The 25,028-nt window shown below is 44.2% G+C and overlaps 1 pseudogene; it reads right to left on the bottom strand.

Annotated features, from left to right (window-relative positions):
- Window positions 1–581: 581 nt before the first annotated feature.
- LOC139407932 (mast cell protease 1A-like) lies at window positions 582–23,814 on the bottom strand (annotated as a pseudogene).
- Window positions 23,815–25,028: the final 1,214 nt, after the last annotated feature.

The following is a 25,028-nucleotide window of genomic DNA, read 5'->3' as shown; positions in this document are numbered from 1 at the left end:
ACAACAGTAAATCACATATTTAAATGTGTTGCTAGTTTAAGATTAAGAGGAAGTTGTGCTGTCAATCTTATTGACTCATCTTGATCTCTGGTGGTATTCTTCTGTGAAATGTTCTGCATCCCCTCTGAGTGACAGACAGGCAAGCAGGTGGAGAGGCAGACTGGAAGACAGACAGACAGATCATGTCTTCTGGTCTGAGACCTGAAACTGTGGTGTGGTTTCAAAGCATTGTGTCGCCTTCATGAAACCAGAGTTACTTTGTTGTCTTGACCACAAGTTTCCACGTGTGGTGGAGTTTGATGAAGACAGCTGAAGATGTAAGAGGAGCTATCTTTCTAAAGATGTATCCTTGTTGGCTTAAAGAGCTAAGTCATCATTTTAATTGCACATACCCTTGGTCTGAAGTGAAAGATGGAAAAGACACATTCACGTGCATGCATAAACACTCTCTCTTACAAGCACATTCATATTCTTCTCACACACTCACGCTAACACACAGCACTGAGTTTATTTAAGGACTGATGGTCTTTTCTGTTTGATAAATTACATTTGATTAATTACAAATGTCTCCATTTGGTTCCTTAATACTTTATGATACACTTGATCCAGGAGAGGTACTTGGCAACTTTTGTGTAGACGTTGGGCTCCTTGGGATTGTCACAGTTTCCTTTTTCATTGAAGGACACAACTCTCACTGCTGTCCCCTTACACACCAGAGGACGTTCTGAATCTCCCTGTAATACTTGGTTAAAAACAGTTACTCTGCAAATCAAGTCATTTCTCTATAATTAATGGATTATCAGACTATACCTTAACTACATTCTATGACCATACCTGACAAACACCTTTATAACCAGCCGCAGTATCACCAGCACATATCATAGACAGGGTTATGGTGGCAGTGTTCCCCCATGATCTCTGGCAGGAGGCTCATTCACCTCCAGAAGATGTGGGTTTGCAGTTCTGCCTGTTTTAGAGGCACCCTACCCAGCTACACTACAGTCGGATTTGGCCTTGATGTCCTTGTCTTCTTAGGGAGAGGGATCTGTTGCACAGCTTTGCTTTTCAGCGTAGTTTTGAAAAGCTATATTTGGAGCATATGACTGTAGTTAGATACAGTCAATTCTCAAGTAAGCTATATGATATTATGCAAAGCAGTATTATGCACATCATCAAAATGTTTTCATATATGATTACTGCACTGGATTTGAACAAACTCAATATGTTTGCTTATTTTTTTCTCTATTTAGTCTAAGGTCTGTTGGCATATATTACCTGGGCAATGGTGTGCTAAGCTAAGAGACATTCTGACATGTGTGCATTCTTCCACTGTCATGTACCGGCAACAGCATGATGTCGTTCTGAAATGTCTTAGAGTTGTAACCAGGATGTATGTGGTAATATTTCACATCAATCTTGCGAGCAGAGCTTTCCTGCCTTGAAATGTCATGAGCACCAACCACAACCATCAGATTCACACCTCTGTGAAGAGGAAACAACAGTCTACTTGCTGAGCATTGTCTCTGCAGAGGAACTCTGGAGCTTCTTCAGAGTGACCATCGGGTTCTTGGTCACGTCCCTGATCAAAGCCCTTCTCCCCCGATTGCTCAGTTTGACTAGGCGGCAAGCTCTTGGTGGTTCTGATGGATTGAATCACTATGGGGGCCCAAGTTCCTCACACGATACGTGTCTGTGTGATTGAGTAGGTAAAATTCCAAAGAAATTTGCCATCTTACTGCCCCAGAAGTCAGGGGTTCAGTTCCTGCTTCTGCCTGTCCCACTTTCACTCTTTCTCTGTCTCCTGCTATTTCTAATCTGTCTAAACAAGGAACCGAAAAATAAAGGTAGACTTCCACAGAATAATATTCTCCCTAGGCCCTATTCAGACTTGACAAATTGATTTAATGTGGAAAAAAGACCGGACCACTTGCCCCTTGAAGTTTAAACACAGCAAAACTCCAAGCCAAAGAAAAGAGGAACAAACCAAAGTAATGGAAGAACTCGAACGGGACAACGACAATGAATTCTACAGATATGAAATACCGTCATGGGCGTTTATGTAAATTTATGTTCAGGATTATTGATAATCGTTATTGAAATATTAATCAAGTATAATTTCAAAACATGAGCATGAAAATAGGTCATAATAAACATGAATCATCATTATAGTAATTCACAATAATCCGTTAAAAATGATGTTCAGTCCTTTCTCTTGTGTGGAAGGGGACAGAAAGAAGCGCGCAAAGGAGTTTTACTGTGAGGGCGAAGGGAAGGAGGAAAACGGAGCCTCTGAAATTTAATTTGTGGTCTTATCCTGCCATCTATTGGAATTATTTAGCAATTGCAATACATTTTTTCGAAGCAATGTGTTGATCTGACAATCAGCTTCCATTTCCGAAGGTCACTGAATAGAGTGTATTTCCTTACTGAAGTAGTAATTACTCAGAATTGCAAAAATATAAATATATATTTTATCAGTTACAACCATAAAATAGCCATTTACAGCATAAGAATAAACAACTGTTGATTCACCTTTAACATGAACAGAGACACTAGACACAGACGCTGGAGATTATATGTATATATTTAAATCTGGAATATCTTAAGAGCCTTTGTTTCTTTAATGAGCAGTTTGTTCTCAGAAGTGTGCCGCCTGCCATTCCATGCTATCAGAGAATTAGACCTGTGAATAATGAAACGTTTTTTCTAGTTCAAACCACAAAATGCAGAACACAAAGGCAAATGCTAGCTTTATTTAACCAGGTAGAACAAGTTCTCATTTACAACTACGACCTGGCCAAGATAAAGCAAAGCAGTGCGACAAAAACAACAACACAGAGTTACACATGGAATAAACAAACGTACAGTCAATAACACAATAGAAAACGTCTATATACAGTGTGTGCAAATGAGGAAAGATTAAGGAGAAAGGCAAAAAATAGGCTATAGTAGTGAAGTAATTACAATATAGCAAGTAAACACTGGAGTGATAGATGTGCAGAAGATGAATGTGCAAGTAGAGATACTGGGGTGCAAAGGAGAAAAAAACTAAATAACAATATGGGGATGAGGTAGTTGGATGGGCTATTTACAGATGGGCTGTGTACAGGTGCAGTGATCTGTGAGCTGCTCTGACAGCTGGTGCTTGAAGTTAGTGAGGGAGATATGAGTCTCCAGCTTCAGTGATTTTTGCAATTCGTTCCAGTCATTGGCAGCAGAGAACTGGAAGGGAAGGCAGCCAAAGGGTAATTGGCTTTGAGGGTGACCAGTGAAATATACCTGCTGGAGCGCGTGCTACGGGTGGCTGCTATGGTGACCAGTGAGCAGAAATAAGGCGGGGCTTTACCTAGCAAAGACTTGTAGATTACCTGGAGCCAGTAGGTTTGGCGACGAATATGAAGCGAGGACCAGCCAACGAGAGCATACAGGCCGCAGTGGTGGGTAGTATATGGGGCTTTGGTGACAAAATGGATAGCACTGTGATAGTCTGCATCCAATTTGCTTAGTAGAGTGTTGGAGGTTATTTTGTAAATGACATCGCCGAATTCAAGGATCGGTAGGCTAGTCAGTTTTACGAGGGTATGTTTGGCAGCATGAGTGAATGGGGCTATGTTGCGAAATAGGAAGCCGATTCGAGATTTAACTTTGGATTGGAGATGCTTAATGTGAGTCTGGAAGGAGAGTTTACAGTCTAGTGAGACACCTAGGTATTTGTAGTTGTCCACATATTCTGAGTCAGAACCGTCCAGAGTAGTGATGCTGGATGGGCGGGCAGTTGCGGGCAGCGATCGGTTGAAGAGCATGCATTTAGTTTTACTTGCATTTAAGAGCAGTTGGAGGCCACGGAAGGAGAGTTGTATGTCATTGAAGCTTGTCTGGAGGTCAGTTAACACAGTGTCCAAAGAAGGGCCAGAAGTTTACAGAATGGTGTCGTCTGGGTAGAGGGGGTTCAGATAATCACCAACAGCAAGAGCAACATCATTGATGTATACAGAGAAAAGAGTCGGCCTGAGAATTGAACCCTGTGGCACCCCCATTGAGACTGTCAGAGGTCCGGACAACAAGCCCTCCAATTTGACACACTGAACTCTGTCTGAGAAGTAGTTGGTGAACCAGGCGAGGCAGTCATTTGAGAAACCAAGGCTGTTGAGTCTGCCGATAAGAATGTGGTGATTGACAGAGTCGAATGCCTTGGCCAAGTCGATGAATACCTTGAGCGTGACCTTGAGCGTGGCTGTTGTTCCTAACGTCCCTGAAAATATGCATATCTCGGGGGCTATTCGATGCTAATGCAGTACGCCACAGGATGTTTTTGTGTTAGTCAAGGGCAGTCAGGTCTGGAGTGAACCAAGGGCTATATCTGTACCTGGTTCTACATTTTTTTGAATGGGACATGCTTATTTAACATGGTGAGGAAAGCACTTTTAAAGAATAACCAAGCATCCTCTACTGTCGGAATGAGGTCAATATCCTTCCAGGATACCCGGGCCAGGACGATTAGAAAGGCCTGCTCGCTGAAGTGTTTTAGGGAGCGTTTGACAGTGATGCGAGGTGGTCATTTGACCGCAGACCCATTACAGACGCAGGCAATGAGGCAGCGATCGCTGAGATCCTGGTTGAAGAGAGCAGAGGTGTATTTAGAGGGCAGGTTGGTCAGGATGATATCTATGAGGGTGCCCGTGTTTACAGATTTGGGGTTGTACCTGGTAGGTTCATTGATAATTTGTGTCAAATTGAGGGTATCTAGCTTAGATTGCGGGACGGCCGGAGTGTTAAGCATGTCCCAGTTTAGGTCACCTAACAGTAGAAACTCTGAAGATAGATGGAGGGCAATCAATTCACATATGAAATGTATTTATAAAGCTCTTCTTACATCATGTGATTTCACAAAGTGCTGTACAGAAACCCAGCCTAAAACCCCAAACAGCAAGCAATGCAGATGTAGAAGCACGGTGGCTAGGAAAAACTCCCTAGAAAGGCCATAACCTAGGAAGAAACCTAGAGAGGAACCAGGCTATGAGGAGTGGCCAGTCCTCTTCTGGCTGTGCCGGGTGGAGATTATAACAGAACATGGCCAAGATGTTCAAATGTTCATAGATGACCAGCAGGGTCAAATAATAATATCACAGTGGTTGTCGAGGGTGCAACAGGTCAGCACCTCAGGAGTAAATGTCAGTTGGCTTTTCATAGCCGATCATTCAGAGTATCTCTACCGCTCCTGCTGTTTCTAGAGAGTTGAAAACAGCAGGTCTGAGACAGGGAGCACGTCTGGTGAACAGGTCAGGGTTCCATAGCCGCAAGCAGAATAGTTGAATCTGGAGCAGCAGCACGGCCAGGTGGACTGGGGACAGCAAGTAGTCATCAGGCCAGGTAGTCCTGGTCCTAGGGCTCAGGTCCTCCGAGAGAGAGAAAGCAAGAGAGAAAGAGAGAGAATTAGAGGGAGCATACTTAAATTCACACAGGTCACCGGATAAGACAGGAGAAATACTCCAGATATAACAGACTGACCCTATAATAGACTGACACAATAACTACTGCAGCATAAATACTGGAGGCTGAGACAGGAGGAGTCGGGAGACACTGTGACCCCGTCTGATGATACCCCCGGACAGGGCCAAACAGGCAGGATATAACCCCACCCACTTTGCCAAAACATAGCCCCCACACCACTAGAGGGATATCTTCAACCACCAACATACCATCCTGAGACAAGGCCGAGTATAGCCCACAATGATGTCCGCCACGGCACAAGCCAAGGGGGGGGGGGGGGGGGGGGGGGGGGGGGCGCCAACCCAGACAGGAAGATCATGTCAGTGACCCAACCCACTCAAGTGACGCACCCGTCCTAGGGATGGCATGGATGAGCACCAGTAAGCCAGTGACTCAGCCCCTGTAATAGGGTTATAGGCAGAGAATCCCAGTGGAGAGAGGGGAACCAGCCAGGCAGAGCTAGCAAGGGCGGTTCGTTGCTCCAGTGCCTTTCCATTCACCTTCACACTGCTCGGCCAGACTACACTTAATCATAGGACCCACTGAAGAGATGAGTCTTCAATAAAGACTTAAAGGTTGAGACCGAGTCTGTGTCTCTCACATGGATAGGCAGACAATTCCATAAAAATTTAGCTCTATAGGAGAAAGCCCTGCCTCCAGCTGTTTGCTCTGAAATTCTAGGGACGGTCTTGTGACCGTAGCGTACGTGTAGGTATGTACGGTAGGACCAAATCGGAAATATAAGTAGGAGCAAGCCCATGTAATGCTTTGTAGGTTAGCAGTAAAACCTTGAAATCAACCCTTGCCTTAACAGGAAGCCAGTGTAGAGAGGCTCGCACTGGTGTAATATGATCAAATTTTTGGGTTCTAGTCAAGATTCTAGCAGCCGTGTTTAGCACTAACTGAAGTTTATTTAGTGCTTTATATGGAAAGTAGAGCATTGCAGTAGTCTAACCTAGAAGTGACAAAAGCATGGACACATTTTTCTGCATCATTTTTGGACAGAAAGTTTCTGATTTTTGCAATGTTACATAGATGGGAAAAAGATGTCCTTGAAACAGTCTTGATATGTTTGTCAAAAGAGAGATCAGGGTCCAGAGTAATGCCGATGTCCTTCACAGTTTTACTTGAGACATATGGTGTCCAGGGCACAGCTGTGGGCTGAAGGTGGTCTATAACAAGCGGCAATGGTGAGAGACTTGTTTCTGGAAAGGTGGATTTTTAGAAGTTTAAGCTCGAATTGTTTGGCCACAGACCTGGATAGTATGACAGAACTCTGCAGGCTATCTCTGCAGTACATTGAAACTCCGCCCCCTTTGGCAGTTCTATCTTGTCGGAAAATGTTATAGATAGGGATGGAAATTTCAGGATTTTTGGTGGCCTTCCTAAGCCAGTATTCAGACACGGCAAGAACATCCAGGTTGGCAGAGTGTGCTAAAGCTGTGAATAAAACCAATTTATGGGGGAGGCTTCTAATGCTAACATACATGAAACCAAGGTTTTTATGGTTACAGAAGTCCACAAATGAGAGAGCCTGGGGAATGGGAGTGGAGCTAGGCGCTGCAGGGCCTGGATTAACCTCTACAACACCAGAGGAACAGAGGAGGAGTAGGATAAAGGTACGGCTAAAGGCTATAAGAACTGGTCGTCTAGTGCGTTCGGAACAGAGAGTAAAGAAGCAGATTTCTGGGCGCGGAAGAATAGATTCAAGGCACAGACAAGAGTATGGTAGGATGTGAATGCAGTGGAGGTAAACCTAGGCATTGAGTGATGATGAGAGAGGTTTTGTCTCTAGAGACACCATTTAAACCAGGTGAGGTCACCGCATGTGTGGGAGGTGGAACACAAGGGCTAGCTAAGGCATATTGAGGAGGGCTGGAGGCTCTACAATGAAATAAGACAATAATCACTAACCAAAGCAGCAATGGACAAGTCATATTGAGATTAGGGAGAGGCATGCGTAGCCAAGTGATCATAGGGACCAGTGAGTAGCTAGGTGAGCCGATTCAGACAACTAACAGGCCGGGGCTAGCAGGCTAGCAGATGGGCCTTCAGGGGACGTCGCAACGGAGGAGCCTGTTGAAACCCCCTCGGGCGGATTACGTTGGTAGACCAGTCGTGATGGATCGGCGGGGCTCTGTGTCTGTCGGCATTAAAAGGGAACCAGGCCAATTGGCAAGATAGGTATTGTAGCCCAAGGAGTAGCTGATGGACCTCTTCAGCTAGCCAGGAGATGGGCCTAGCACAAGGCTAGTTCCAGGCTAACTGGTGCTTGCTTCAGGACAGAGATGTTAGTCAAGATTAGCCACTCGGATAGCAGCTAGCTAGCTGCAATGATCCAGGTGGAAAGGTTCAGAGCTTGTGGAGATTTGAAAAGCAGTCCGGTATGCTCTGGGTTTAATCGCACTGTGCAGACTGGCAGGAGTTGACCAGGCTAAGGTTAGCTGATGACTGCTAGCAGTGGCTAACTGACTACTAGCTAGTAGCTAGTTAGCTGCCTATCTTCTGTTGGGGATTCCGGATCTAAAGTATAGAAAATAGCAGATCCATTTCACATTGGGTGAGGTGGGTTGCAGGAGAGTATGTTGAAATTGAGGTTAAAAATATAAAAAATATATACTAAAGATATACAAAGAAAAATATATATATACACGGGACACGACAAGACAAAGACAAAGACGTCTGAACTGCTACGCCATCTTGCATTCTGGTTAAGTAAGCTGGTTAAATAAGAATGCGCTTTTAGACACCCCTATTTCCCCAACACAATGGCAACGTCTGTATTTTGCCAAATAACTGAATGTATATTTAAATTTCTTTCCAAGTCGGTAGGCGAAATAAAGAGGGGTAAATAGACCAATGGTCATTAATATAGAGTTGATCCCACCTTTGCTGCTATAACAGCCTCCACTCTTCTGGGAAGGCTTGTTGGAACATTGCTGCGGGGACTTGCTTCCATTCAGCCACAAGAACATTAGTGAGGTCGAGCACTGATGTTGGGCGGTTAGGCCTGGCTCGCAGTCGCCGTTCACATTCATCCCAAAGGTGTTTGATGGGGTTTCAAAGTGCTGAGTGTCTCTCTAAACCCTTTACAGGATGTACCACTTAGTTCCTGTGTTTCACCCAATTCTGTGCCAATGTAACCTTTACATGCCAACCATGACCAACTAGAGGTTTATAATGTTTGACCACACTCTAGATACATTAACTTTGACAGACCTTGCTACTGTCATCTCAGTCTGTTTTTCCAGTACTTGTGCAGCAGTTTTTGCACCTGCTAAGTTTGCAGTGCGTTAGTGCCGTGCTTAGCAGCACTATGTACCAGATAGATGAACCACAGTGACCAAGGCTTCTGGCACTGAAAATAAGCGTGGTGTGCTTTCAGAGAATTGTGTCGCTTTCATGTAACCAGAGATTCTTAGTTGTCTTAGGCTACAAGGAAACATGTGGTTATCTGTCTAAAAATGCATATAAAATAATAACCCTATGTTGTCTGTCAGTACTTGAGACTTTTACAGGAAATCAACACACACATGCACATACACCCAGTTAATATTTTCTGTAACAAAGAGTGTGTGTGTTTATTAATCATTTAGTTGACTGATTTAAGTCCAGTTCCTTTCTTGGTCCAGGGGAGATAGGTTGATATGTTGGTGTCGACATTGGGTGCTCTCGACTGGTTGCAATAGTCTGTATCATTGAAGGACACAACTCCCACTGCTATCCCTCCACACACCAGAGGACCTCCTGAATCTCCCTGAAATCAATGGTTGAAACACAGATGAGAAGAAATAGTTACTCTACATTTGAAAAACAAGTATTTTATATATGTACAGTACCAGCCAAAAGTTTGGACACACCTACTCATTCAAGGGTTTTTCTTTATTTTGACTATTTTCTACATTGTAGAATAACAGTGAAGACATCAAAACTATTAAATAACACATATGGAATCATGTAGTAACCTAAAAAAGTGTTAAACAAATCAAAATATTATATATTTGAGATTCTTCAAAGTAGCCATTCTTTGCCTTGATGACAGGTTTGCACACTCTTGGCATTCTCTCATCCAGCTTCATGAGGAATACTTTTGAATGAGTTTCCACATGTTCTGAGAACTTATTAACTGCTTTTCCTTCACTCTGCCGTCCAACTCATCCCAAAAGCATCTCAATTGGGTTGAGGTCGGGTGATTGTGGAGGCCAGGTCATCTGATGCAGCACTCCATCACACTCCTTCTTGGTCAAACAGACCTTACACAGCCTGGAGGTGTGTTTTGGGTCATTGTCCTGTTGAAAAACACTAAGCGCAAACCAGACGGGATGGCGTATCGCTGCAGAATGCTGTGGTAGCCATGCTGGTTAAGTGTGCCTTGAATTCTCAATCAAATCAAATGTTATTTGTCACATACACATGCTTAGCAGATGTTAATGGGAGTGTAGCGAAATGCTTGTGCTTCTAGTTCAGACAATGCAGTAATATCCAACGAGTAATCTAACCTAACAATTTCACAACAACTACCTTATACACACAAGTGTAAAGGAATGAATAAGAATATGTACATAAAAAAATATATATATGAATGAGTGATGGTATAGAACGGCATGGCAAGATCCATTAAGATGGTATAGAGTACAGTATATAAATATGAGATGAGTAATGTAGGGTATGTAAACATGTAAAAGTGGCATTGTTTAAAGTGGCTAGTGATACATTTATTACATCAAGATGGCAAGATGCAGTAGATGGTATAGAGTACAGTACTGTAGGTGTCCTGGAGGGCAGGTAGTTTGCACCCGGTGATATGTTGTGCAGACCCCACTACCCTCTGGAGAGCCTTACTGTTATGGGCGGAGCAGTTGCCTTACCAGGGGGTGATACAGCCCAACAGGATGCTCTCGATTGTACATCTGTAAAGGTTTGTGGGTGTTTTTGGTGACAAGCTGAATTTCTTCAGCCTCCTGAGGTTGAAGAGGCGCTGCTGGGCCTTCTTCACCACACTGTCTGTGTGGGTGGACCATTTCAGTTTGTCTGTGAAGTGTACTCCGAGGAACTTAAAAACTTTCTACCCAATCCACAATCCACTACTGTCCCGTCGATGTGGATAGGGGGGTGCTCCCTCTGCTGTTTCCTGAAGTCCACGATGATCTCCTTTGTTTTGTTGACATTGAGTGTGAGGTTATTTTCCTGACACCACACTCTGAGGGTCCTCACCTCCTCACTGTAGCCCGTCTTGTCATTGTTGGTAATCAAGCCTACCACTGTAGTGTTGTCTGCAAACTTGATGATTGAGTTGGAGGCATGCATGGTCATGCAGTCATGGGTGAACAGGGAGTACAGGAGAGGGCTGAGAACGCACCCTTGTGGGGCCCCAGTGTTGAGGATCAGCGGGGTGGAGATGTTGTTACCTACCCTCACCACCTGGGGGCGGCCCGTCAGGAAGTCCAGGACCCAGTTGCACAGGGCGGGGTCGAGACCCAGGGTCTCAAGCTTGATGATGCTGAGCTGTAGTCGACGAACAGTATTCTCACATAGGTATTCCTCTTGTCCAGATGGGTTAGGGCCGTGTGCAGTGTGATTAGGATTGCGTCGTCTGTGGACCTATTGGGGCGGTAAGCAAACTGGAGTGGGTCTAGGGTGTCAGGTAGGGTGGAGGTGATATGGTCCTTGACTAGTCTCTCAAAGCACTTGATGATGACGGAAGTGAGTGCTACGGGGCAGTAGTCATTTAGCTCAGTTACCTGAGCTTTCTTGGAAACAGGAACAATGGTGGCCCTCTTGAAGCATGTGGGAACAGCAGACTGGGATAAGGATTGATTGAATATGTCCGTAAACACACCAGCCAGCTGGTCTGCGCATGCTCTGAGGACGCAGCTGGGGATGCCGTCTGGGCCTGCAGCCTTGCGAGGGTTGACACGTTTAAATGTTTTACTCACGTCGGCTGCAGTGAAGGAGAGCCCGCAAATTTTGGTTGTGGGTCGTGTCATTGGCACTGTATTGTCCTCAAAGCGAGTAAAGAAGTTGTTTAGTCTGTCTGGGAACAAGACATCCTGGTCTGCGACGGGGCTGGTTTTCCTTTTATAGTCCGTGATTGACTGTAGACCCCGCCACATACCTCTCGTGTCTGAGCCGTTGAATTGCAACTCTACTTTGTCTCTATACTGATGCTTAGCTTGTTTGATTGCCTTGCGGAGGGAATAGCTACACTGATTGTATTCGGTCATGTTTCCGGTCACCTTGCCTTTGGTGGGCAAAACAGAGGATCCGCTTCGGGAAAGTCATATTCCTGGTCGTAATGTTGGTAAGTTGACGTTGCTCTTATATCCAAAAGTTCCTCCCGACTGTATGTAATAAAACCTAAGATGACCTGGGGTAACAATGTAAGAAATTACACATAAAGCACCATCACACCTCCTCTTCCATGCTTCACGGTGGGAACCACACATGGGGAGAACATCCGTTCACCTACTCTGCATCTCACAAAGACACAACGGTTGGAAAAAAACTTAATGTGCTATGATGAACCTGGCTCTCATGAAGACCGCCAAAGGAAAGGAAGACCCAGAGTTACCTTTGCTGCAGAGGATAAGTTCATTAGATTTAACTGCATCTCAGATTGCAGCCCAAATAAATACTTCACATAGTTCAAGTAACAGACACATCTCAACATCAACTGTTCAGAGGAGACTGCGTGAATCAGGCCTTCATGGTTAAAGAAACCACTACTAAAGGACACCAATAATAAGAAGAGATTGCTTGGGCCAAGAAACACGAGCAATAGACATTAGACTGGTTTTGAGATTTGAGATTTGGGCTTAGTGGGACCATCATTTGTTGTTCAACAGGACAATGACACAAACACACCTCCAGGCTGTGTAAGGGCTATTTGACCAAGGAGTGTGATGGAGTGCTGCCTCAGATGACCTGGACTCCACAATTATTCGACCTCAACCAAATTGGATCATTGCTGTCCTGACTTGCTTCCATTCAGCCACAAGAGCATTAGTGAGGTCGGGCACTGATGTTTGGTGATTAGGCCTAGCTCGCAGTCGGTGTTCCAATTCATCCCAAACGTGTTAAATGGGGATGAGGTCAGGGCTCACTATTTTATGCACTTGTCAGCAACGAGTGTGGCTGAAATAGTCAAATCCAGTCATTTGAAGCGGTATCAACATACTTTTGGTCATGTAATGTATATACACATACACTGAGTGTACAAAACATTAAATCAAATAACATGTTATTTGTCACATACACATGGTTAGCAGATGTTAATGCGAGTGTAGCAGGGACAACTTCCATGATACAGACTGACCAGGTGAATCCAGGTGAAAGCTATGATCCCTTATTGATGTCACCTGTTAAATCCACTTCAATCAGTGTAGATGAAGGGGAGAAGACAGGTTAAAAAATTATTTTTATGCCTTGATCAGAGGGTGAATGGGCAAGACAAAATATTTGTGCCTTTGAATGGGGTATGGTGGTAGGTGTCAGGCGCACCAATTTGAGTGGGTCAAGAACTGCAAAACTGCTGGGGTTTTCACGCTCAACAGTTTCCCGTGTGTATCAAGATTGGTCCACTACCCAAAGGACATCCAGCCAATTGGAGTCAACATGGGCCAGCATCCCTGTGGAATGCTTCCGATGCCTTGTAGAGTCCATGCCCTGAAGAATTGAAGCTGTTCTGAGGGAAGAAAGTGTTCCTAATGTTTTGTCCACTCAGTGTATATATTTATATAACATACCTGCATATTATTATGATTATTATTATTCATTTCAGAATTATCTATGCTTTATAACCTTACCTGACAAAAGCCGTTATCATCAGCAGTAACAACGGCATATATCATAGAAGTGGGAATTGGCTCTTCTCCAAGTTCTCTGGCAGTCACCCCTGTCTACAATGTGTTGTGTCAGGCAGGGTAGAATATCCCTGCAAATGGTTTATTCAGTATTTGTATGCTACACAATTCCCTTCTGGGAAGATAATCGTATAAAATCATATACATCACACCTGGTTTTAATAGGTGTTTATAACATGTTTCTATTTACCCCTTACACACACTTCATTACTTATCTCTCATTTACCCCCAAAAGCATGATGTCATTCTTGTGTGTTTGGGGATCGTAATCATTGATGTAATAACTTTTCACACCAAGAATGTTCCCACTTTTAATGTTATGAACACCAACCACAACCGTCAGCTATACACCACTACAAGGACAAAGAAACAATTACTGAATGGCAATAGTTCACGGAAAATATAGATTGTGATTTTCCACTAACTTGGAGGATATCACTGTAGCTATTGTACTTCCTTTCCTCTATAAGCTTTGACTTACTTATCACACCCCAATGAAGAGAAAACAACATACTACTCACTGAGCTTCTAAGCACACAGAACATTCTACAGTGAGGGAGTCCAATCTGGCTGATGGGGTGGTTTGAGTAAAAATATTTACAGAAAATACAATAATATTAATCATATTTTTTTTTTCATGGAGGTGGGAGGGAACTCATTTATACTTTAAAATGACTGAAACCAAATTTAAACTGTAGAAATGACAACCGTTTCTTGATGGTATCCACTTTCCAGGTTGCTAATAATCATCTAAATTAAAGCTAGACAGCATCGGAAACTATGTTTTGCAATCTTTTGCACATTTTGACGGCAAGCAAATATAACACATTTTCAGTGCGGCCCTCCTCCAGACCTAGTTGTAGACCGAATGTGGCCCCCCGGGGGAAAATTTGTCTGACACCCTGTTCTACAGCATAAAGCAAATCTGCAATTTTTTACAAAGACCACAGAACCACTTATGACTTCTTGGTGTGAGTAGTTTTCTCCCTCAAATAGTTCAATAGGATAAGAGTAAAACACAATTACCTTGTGTAGCAGTGAGCGGCCGTCATGGCAAAGTTATCTGACACAAGAAAGCCCCCACACATATGTTCCCTCTTTTCCGTTTCCTTGTCTCCTTCTCTCCTGCACAGAGACCATGTAGGGTTAAGAGTTGGTTTTGGTCTTTTCTCCATTCACATTGCCAGAGTCCTGGTGGGCTGGTAGAGACATAGAGATATCCCCAAAGAAACCCAAATTAACAACAGTGGGCTTTAAATGACTAAAATTCAAAGACTAGAATTTGTGATCATCATGTGAATTTCTATGTTATTGCTTTTCAACCAAATCAGTGTCACTTTGCAGTTTTCTGCTGTCCATGGTTAGATGGTCAAATGTCATCCTCTTTTAACCGCCAGAGTGAGTGGAAGTGTGAGTGGACATGTGATAGGTTGAAGTGATAGGTAAAGTTTGGTCTTACCTGTGAGCCCAGCAGGAGCAAGACAGATGTGGCAGCCATATTGTCTTCTTCTCAGACTGTCCTCAAAAGTCCTGAGCATCTTTATAAACCTGTCCCAGCCCATCTACCCACACAGGATTTGAGCTATGAATGTGTGAACCTTGCATATCATTCATTCACCCACCACATTCACACCTAATATAGGTCACCACATTGTGGTTATTCACATTTTACTAGAATAGCAGGACACTGACAAGCAGACATGGTGGTCTTACACTGGTAAATCCACACTCTGTTTCTCCCAATCTGTGAGAAATAGGCTTAAAGGGGCAATCTGCAGTTGCTACATCAATTGTTGGATTCATAAATGTATGATATGCACCAATTGATACTTCAATAATATGGCTTATAATTGACTCATGGGCTCAGGTCAACTGTCAAACCCCATCAGAACCCAAAATATAAGATTGTTTCCCCCACAATGTTTTTAAACAAACCAACACTGTATAGCCTCAAAACTTGGTTAAAACTATACTTTTTATATCATGGATGCCCAGTCCTTGAATTCATAACTCTGTCTATACATTGAGTGGTTACATTTCTCCGGCCCCATCCCTCAGCTTTTTTACCAAAACAGGGGAAGCTCTTTGTCATTGTTTCAACTGCTGATTGCTGCTTTAAGATATTATTCCTTTCATTCCAATCCTAGTGATATGCACAGATCTCAAGTTAGGATTCAGCTCTCATAGATTTAAACCTTTAAGAGTAAATCAAGTACTGCGGTATATCCAGTGGAGGGGGCAAGAGAGTCAGAACTATACAAGCTGCCACAGAAATCATCCGATCATCCTTTCAAAGTTCTTGAAGTTTTTTAATTGACTGACCTACGTGTCTTAAAGAAATGATGGATTGTCGTTTCTCTTTGCTTATTTGAGCTGTTCTTGCCATAATATGGACTTGGTCTTTTACCAAACAGGGCTATCTTCTGTATACCCCCCCTACCTTGTCACAACACAACTGATTGGCTCAAACGCATTAAGAAGAAAATAAATTCCACAATTAACTTTTAAAAAGGCACACCTGTTAATTGAAATGCATTCCAGGTGACTACCTCATGAAGCTGGTAGAGAAAATGCCAAGAGTGTGCAAAGCTGTCATCAAGTTGGCTACTTTGAAGAATCTCAAATATAAAATACATTTTGATTTGTTTAACACTTTTTTGCAAACAGAACGTAAACATTATTAAAGTGACCAATGTTCACTGACTCTATGTACATAGGGCAGCAGTCTCTAAGGTGCAGGGTAAAGTACCGGGTGGTAGCCGACTAGAACAGTGACTAAGGTTTAGGGCAGGGCACTGGGTGGAGGCCACTAGTGGTGACTGTTTAACAGTCTGATGGCCTGGAGATAGAAGCTGTTTATCAGTCTCTCAGTTCCAGCTTTGATGCACCTGTACTGTCTCCACCTTCTAGATCAGGGGTGGGCAACTCCAGTCCTCAGGGGCATGATTGGTGTCACACTTTTTCTCCATCCCTAGAAAACACAGCTGATTAATGAAATTGCATTCTAAGCTGAAGATCATTATTATGTGATTATTGGAGTCAGGTGTGTTAGATGTGGCGGGGGCAAAACTGTGACACCAATCAGGCCCTCGAGGACTGGAATTGCCCACCCCTATTCTAGATGTTAGCAGGGTGAACCGGCCATGGCTCGGGTGGCTGAGGTCCTTGATGATCTTCTTGGCCTTCTTGTGACACCGGGTGCTGTAGATGTCCTGGAGGGCAAGCAGTGTGCTCCTGCAGAGTCCCGTGGTTGCGGAGGGTGCAATTGACCATACCAGGTGGTGATACAGCCTGACAGGATGCTCTCAATGGTGCATCTGTAGAAGTTAGTGAGGTTCTTATGGGTCAAGCCCTCTCCCTGTCAATGTGGGTGGGCCGTGCTGTCTCTGCTGTCTCTTCTAGTCCACGATCAGCTCCTTTGTTTTGTTGACGTTGATGGAGAGGTTGTTTTACTGTCACCACTCCGCCAGGGCTCTCACCTCCTCACTGTAGGCTGTCTCATAATTGTTGGTAATCAGACCTACCACTGTTGTGTCATCAGCAAACTTGATGATTGAGTTGGAGACGTGCGTGGCTATGCAGTCATGGGTGAACAGGGAGTACAGGAGGGGGCTGAGCACGCACCCCTGTAGGTACCCCCTGTTGAGGATCAGCGTGGCGGAGGTGTTGCTGCCTACATTCCCCACTTGGGGTCAGCCCGTCAGGAAGTCCAGGACCCAGTTGCACAGGGAGGGGTTCAGTCCCAGGGCTCTGAACTTAGTGATGAGCTTGGGGGGCACTATGGATGAAGGCTGAGCTGTAGTCAATGAACAGCATTCTTACGTAGGTATTTATCTTATCCAGGTGGGATAAGTCAGTGTGCAGTGCAATGGCGATTGCGTCGTCCGTGGATCTGTTGGGGCAGTATCAAATTGTAGTGGGTCTAGGGTGTCGAGTAAGGTGGAGGTGATACAGTGGGGCAAAAAAGTATTTAGTCAGCCACCAATTGTGCAAGTTCTCCCACTTAAAAAGATGAGAGAGGCCTGTAATTTTCATCATATGTGCACTATGACAGACAAAATGAGAAAAAAAATCCAGAAAATCAAATTGTAGGATTTTTTATGAATTTATTTGCAAATTATGGTGGAAAATAAGTATTTGGTCACCGACAAACAAGCAAGATTTCTGGCTCTCACAGACCTGCAACTTCTTCTTTAAGAGGCTTCTCTGTCCTCCACTTGTTACCTGTATTAATGGCACTTGTTTGAACTTGTTATCAGTATAAAAGACACCTGTCCACAACCTCAAACAGTCACACTCCAAACTCCACTATGGCCAAGACGAAAGAGCTGTCAAAGGACAGCAGAAACAAAATTGTAGACCTGCACCAGGCTGGGAAGACTGAATCTGCAATAGGTAAGCAGCTTGGTTTGAAGAAATAAACTGTGGGAGCAATTATTAGGAAATGGAAGACATACAAGACCACTGATAATCTCCCTCGATCTGGGGCTCCACGCAAGATCTCACCCCCTGGGGTCAAAATGATCACAAGAACGGTGAGCAAAAATCCCAGAACCACACGGGGGGACCTAGTGAATGACCTGCAGAGACCTGGGACATTGTAACAAAGCCTACCATCAGTAACACACTACGCCGCCAGGGACTCAAATCCTGCAGTGCCAGACGTGTCCCCCTGCTTAAGCCAGTACATGTCCAGGCCCGTCTGAAGTTTGCTAGAGAGCATTTGGATGATCCACAAGAAGATTGGGAGAATGTCATATGGTCAGATGAAACCAAAATAGAGCTTTTTGGTAAAAACTCAACTAGTCGTGTTTGGAGGACAAAGAATGCTGAGTTGCATCCAAAGAACACCATACCTACTGTGAAGTATGGGGGTGGAAACATCATGCTTTGGGGCTGTTTTTCTTCAAAGGGACCAGGACGACTGATCCGTATAAAGGAAAGAATGAATGGGGCCATGTATCGTGAGATTTTGAGTGAAAACCTCCTTCCATCAGCAAGGGCATTGAAGATGAAACGTGGCTGGGTCTTTCAGCATGACAATGATCCAAAACACACCGCCCGGGCAACGAAGGAGTGGCTTCGTAAGAAGCATTTCAAGGTCCTGGAGTGGCCTAGCCAGTCTCCAGATCTCAACCCCATAGAAAATCTTTGGAGGGAGTTGAAAGTCCGTGTTGCCCAGCAACAGCCCCAAAACATCACTGCTCTAGAGGAGATCTGCATGGAGGAATGGGCCAAAATACCAGCAACAGTGTGTGAAAACCTTGTGAAGACTTACAGAAAACATTTGACCTCTGTGGTGACAGGTGTGCGTAATGATGGGTCACCTGGTGCCCTTGAGCGCCTTAGAGGGGGAGCGGAAGCAGGCGTGACAGTACCCCCCCCCCTCTCTAGGGGCACCACCTGGCGTCCCCCCTTGGCGAGCCTGACAGGCCGGCCGAGGCGCGGGAGCTGGACGAGCCGGGCTGAGGCGTGGGAGCCCTCCGAGCCGGCTGAGGCATGACGTGGGATGCTGAGCCAACCGAGACAAGAAAACCTCTCGAGCCAGCTACGGCATGGAAGCTCGACGAGCCAGCTGAGCCACCCCCGGTTCCTTCAGCAGCGGCACCCGGACCCGACTTCCCCAACCAAAACAAAAAACAATTCTTCCAATATTAGTGTCTGCATTCTGTGAGGCAATATGCTGGGAGACAAGAAGCAAGTACAGGGAGTGAAGATTTAATGGATAAACAGACATGAAACAAAACAAGGACAGCGTCTGGACAGGGGAAACATAGCAACAATAATGCAGACACTGGGAAGAAACTGAGGAAGTGACATATATAGGGGAGGCAATCAATAAGGTAATATAGTCCAGGTGAGTCCCATGAAGCACTGATGCGTGTAATGATGGTGACAGGTGTGTGTAATGATGGGCCTCCTGGCGTCCTCGAGTGCCAGAGAGTGGGAATGGGAGCAGGCTTGACAGAAACAAAGCAACAAAGCAACAAACACAAAACTTTATTAAAACTTAAAATGGCACTCCAGTCTCCTTTTCACCTTATTTAAGAACTCATTTAACACCTCATTTAACATCTGAAAGGCACATCTCAATAGGTGGTCCAGGTAAGTCATGACATAGCAGTGGGGGTTGGGCCTTTCATTTTTTTGTTCTCTATTGCTCCTCTATTGTTCCTCAAGCAAGGAGGAGGCAGATGACATCACGGATTCCCATTAGACCAACTCATTGAATGCCCTAGTCCTTTAAGTTTGCAGTTGTGTCTAAAAAACACTATTCTGCCCAAAACATATTTTTTTTACCCTTTAGTGTGTGTACTTTATTGTATTTATACTGTGGATATCGCTTTTCAACAGTAAAAGTTCATAAATCGCTGGAGGTCTTCTTTAATATGTTAACTTCTTATCCTTCTGTGATGTTGCAAGAGTTCCCGGGTTCAGATCCCAGGCGAGCCCCACAAAATGGATCCTCAGTACAGCATAGGAGGTTACACTTCTCTTGAATTGTAAATTATTTTCTTCTCATGTTTTTTACCCTTCTTATGAGACCCTGTCAGTCATAGCTACAGCACATTGTACCAAGAGGTTTCATACCTACAGAAGCTGGAGTGAGAAGGAGAGCTAGTGAAGTAGAGGCAGAGATAGAGGACTGCACACACAGAGGTGGGACTTGAAGGGGAAATTGGTACATTAGTGGGTCCCAGAGGGAACTAAATTAAAAGCTCATAGCTAGTCTAGACCCGAGGCAGTCTGGTCAAAACGCTACTCCCTCTTAGTGTAGGCTACATGTTGTTGTCCCTCTTTGATTAAGTCTGTCTCCATATTTATCCAGGGTACTGAAAAAAATGATACAATTTCACAGGCTGTTTCATTAAAAAAATGTGCCCCCTCAAACTGATCTGTAACAGACAGTTGTATTCCTCTCCCTTGCCAATAGTGTCAAGTTATCTGTGTTCTGTTCTTGAGAAGCAGATGATGACAAGGCTTGACAGAGGAAACTGACACTTTCTGGTAACGGATATTTTATGTGTCTGATACAGCCTGCCAGGGTAATAAAATAAAACCTTTTCATCACAGCGAAACCAACTTATTTTAAAACCCCTAAGAAGGACAAATTAGCCATGATGAATTTCAAACATTATACTTGGAAAAATGAATCTTTAGGGAAGAACGTCCACCTGCTAGTCCTTGAACATGAAAGGACAGCGTGTGCTACCGTAACGTTAGCTCTGAGAAAATATCCCAGCACAGATGGTGACAAAAGACAGAGACAGTCTAGCCCCTCTCGCTTGGAGAATTACTCCAAACACACACTGGAGCTCGAGGGGCAGGGTGGATAATGTTTGGCCCGCCTCAGACTTCTCATGAACCTGTCCCGACTTAGGCCTTTTCCAGTCACCAAAAGCCAAAGACAACCTTTTGATGTTGACTGGGACTTGCTTCAGTTGGCCAAACTATCTGGACGGAGCCTCAGCCCCTCCACCCTTTCCCCATCCTCCTAGCCTTCCCTTCCAATCCTGTGGTGTCTGACATGCCCGCAGGCATCTGGGGAATGCCATATGGGGTGAGTGTAGACGGAGGCCTCTGTGGCACCACATACCTGCGAAGTGGCATGGTAGGGCTTTGGGGGTAATGTGGCTGGTGCGTGTGGCCCTAAGAGGCCCTATCTCATGTGGCTGCAGACGCACAGACTAATCCACTCACTCAGTGATGAGAAGGCCCGGCCTGGCCTTTCTGATGGACCTGATGCCTGATGCCAAGACTCCAGCAGAGAGTTCGGCCAGGCAGCCACAGAAAGAGCAAAAAGGTAAAGGAATTTCTGAAAGTTATGAAACTTAACTCATTCTAACTGACATTGTAACTCATTCTAACGGAGTTCTACGAGGAAGAAAATAAACAGTCTGCTTTGTCTGAGACATTGGACATACAGTATTCTCATACTCTTCTAACATACACAGGTACACACACACACACACACACACACACACACACACACACACACACACACACACACACACACACACACACACACACACACACACACACACACACACACACACAGGTACACACATGCGCATGTGCACTCACACACTCATCGTCTGCCCCTCGGTCTATTCACCGTAATAACTTGGGCTGTTTTTGTAACAAAACATGACCCTAATCCCAAATGCAGGGAGCTGTGAATGGCTCTGAACAAAATGGCAGACAAATGAGAAGGATTAGAGTAGGCCTGTGAAAGACTGAAGGGTTTGCTATTGATCTTCGGTGGTCCTGGGCTCTCTCTGGGCCTTTCTGTTTAAAAACCCCACTGGGTAAGAGCATGCAGGGCCACTCCAGAGCCCCCTCGGCAACTGAGAGACATACAACAGCCGCAATTAGTCTCAGGAGCTGTAATAGCAATTCAATAAGCGCTTTAAAATTCTGCCCCTTCCCCCCACCTTTTTAGTCTACATACATCAGATTGGTATTGTGAGTGGCAAGGTTTTTTTTCTTCTCCCACCCACCACAGTTCTTTTCACTCCTCTGAGAGAAATTGACCACACAGGGTTTCAAATGTCCCTGAAGCTTTAGGACGTTGTAGCTAAAGCAGCATGACTTGTGCCCCCATCATATTATTGCTTGTTTTGTCTGGAAGAAATCATTTTTATGACTCTTTTACAGATGACAAGGCATGTATAAATACAAAAAAAACCTGCTTAGTTCAATAATCTACATACAGTATGTGTCTGTAAAAAAGGGTAATAGGCAGAAAAATTTATACTAAAATCACTGTTTGAGGTTAGAATAATTCCCACAGTACTGCCCTAACATTGTGAGGTCAGGACAGAGCTCTGCTGTAATGAATCAGGACAAATCATTAGAACACTGAGCAGCTATGCTCAAATATAGTTCTTCTCCACTAAATGATATTGCTTATATTTTCTATGCCCTTTGCCAAACCTTGGAACCACCCTATACGAGTGCATCAACACATTGCGTAGTGACACATAGCAACTGATGAAACCCTATATTTAGTAACAAGCACCTGTGCATAGGGCATTAACAGGCCATGGTAGAGTGGGAGAGGGTGATGTCCTTTGGATGATATCCATTCCCATTCACTTGTATTATGTTTGGAGCATTCCACCTTGATTTTTTTCATGGCGTTTTTGGTCAAAGTCGATTGCTTTGATGACCGCTGCCTAGGGATCCCTCTTGTTTTTCTGGCGAGCACACTGACAGGACAGCAGAGGAACAATGATAATTACAGACTCCCATTTAGTGTCCCTGTGCTCTGAGCTGGGTCTGGCATAAACAGGCAGCCTCACCTTAAAGCCAAGAAATACATTCTTGTACTGTTAGACGAGTGGAGAGGTGAAGACACTTTGACGAAGAGGTGGGCCATTCAACAGAACAGGCATAAAATGGGATTACTTTACTTTGTGGGCTTGCATGTTTCAAAGAGATGCTGTGTCTGCTAAAGGATTAACAAGGACGCATTGGTCGAGAAACACCTGCAAAACTAGATTTCTGCAATTACAGTATATAACATCTGTCTATTGTCTACTAAACCTTATTTCCCCACTTAACTGTCAGTAAAATACAGAACTAAGTGAAGGTTTCACTACTTTCAGCTGTTTCTTGTGAGACCCTATAGATTGGGCATGTGGCACTTTAAAAGTTCAGATGGTGTCGCAGCTGAAACTTCCCCCACTAAGATACAAGTAACCCTTGGCCACGTCTTCAGCTCTAAAGATATAAAACTATAAGGGTATATTAAAAAAATACAATTAAAAACTAACACACTCAGTCTCCCTAGACCCTCACACCCACATCCAATTGTTTGGCAGACCTTTGGATCAAACGGCAGTGTGACACAAAGTTGTTTTGAATAGACATGTTTCCCATCAAAACAATTTCACATTATGACATGCTGAAACGCTTGCCTTTCTCCCACCAATAGAGGCCATTCATCTCCATCTTTGCAGTCTGCAGGGTACAAATATTCTATAGCCTCCCATTCTACCAGGCCTTCAATGTGATTGAAGACACGTGATGGCCCATTGAAGACCAGTGATGGCCCATTGAAGACCAGTGATGGCCCATTGAAGACCCGTGATGGCCCATTTAAGACCCATGATGGCCCATTGAAGACCTGTAATAGCCCATTGAAGACCTGTGATGGCCCATTTAAGACCCGTGATGGCCCATTGAAGACCTGTGATAGCCCATTGAAGATCTGTGATAGCCCATTGAAGACCCGTGATAGCCCATTGAAGACCCGTGATAGCCCATTGAAGACCCCTGATAGCCCATTGAAGACCCCTGATAGCCCATTGAAGACCTGTGATAGCCCATTGAAGACCCGTGATAGCCCATTGAAGACCCGTGATAGCCCATTGAAGAGACCTGATAGCCCATTGAAGACCCGTGATAGCCCATTTGAAGACCTGTGATAGCCCATTGAAGAGACCTGATAGCCCATTGAAGACCCGTGATAGCCCATTGAAGAGCTCATCAGGGGAGGTCCACTACATCAAATCCACTCCTGCTGTGAATGTTCATGTGGAGATGATGATGATGATTATGTAACTTTGATGGAGATGTTGACAACCCAAAACAGTCAAGGCAAGTACAGTACATTACATAAGAGGCAAAATGGTCACTCTTTTAGAATGGAGCTAACTGAAGAGATGTGGTGCGTGTTAGCATAAGTGACTCCTTGAACATTGGGTAATTGATGTGTATTTTATTGACGTTCAAGCTGAACACGAACCAAGACACTCACTAATGTTGTTTTGATGACATTATTCAATTAACAGACTACCTAATAACTGACTAATAGTTGAAACATGTGTTCTTGTAGATCCTCATTGCTGACCATTCAGATGTTGGGAGTAGGTGCCATATTGCAGTAACATACAGTATAGACTAGAATATGGACTGCAATACAATTAGGATTTCAGACTAGACACAAAATGGAGACAATAACATCAACTTCAAATGTTATACAGTACAAAAAGGTTTAAATATATTAAAAGTTCTATTTGCAACAGATTTTTGAAAATGTTAGCAAGACATGACAAGATAACGCAATAACCAGCTATCATACATACAACATTAATGGGTTAAGTCCTATCACTGTCAAAAAGTGTATATACAACCCAGTGGAGGTTGCTGAGGGGAGGACGGCTCAGAAAAATGTCTGGAGCGGAGAAATGGAATGGCATCAAACACATGGAACCCACCTATTCCACTCCAGTCATTACCATGTGCCCATCCTCCCCAATTAAGGTGCCACCAACCTCCTGTGATACAACCTCAAATGCACTACGTGTTTCAAAGGGAGTACCGTATGCATTTAACTACTGAATTCTGGAACTAACATATCAGAGACAACGTCGTGACTCCCACTTTGAAAGATTGACCCCTGAGCTAGTGGTCTAGGATGAAAGAAGGAGGCTAAAGCACACTTCTGCAGAGCTCACAAGTTCATTTCAGAAACCCAGAAGACCCGATAGCCTTCTAGTCTATGTTTATTCTATTCTACTGAGCCATTTACTTTACGTTCCTATTCTTATTTTTTTACTATGTCTTATTGTTGATGCATTGTCGAGAAGGAACCTGCAAGTAAGCATTCCATTGGACGATGTATACCATGCGTATCCCGTACATACGACTACCCGATGTCTTAAAGCA

This window comes from Oncorhynchus clarkii, chromosome 4, assembly GCF_045791955.1.
Source record: "Oncorhynchus clarkii lewisi isolate Uvic-CL-2024 chromosome 4, UVic_Ocla_1.0, whole genome shotgun sequence".
Lineage (NCBI taxonomy): Eukaryota > Metazoa > Chordata > Actinopteri > Salmoniformes > Salmonidae > Oncorhynchus > Oncorhynchus clarkii.
The sequence above is the reverse complement of the archived record's forward strand: the minus strand, read 5'-3'. Positions and strand labels throughout refer to the sequence as shown.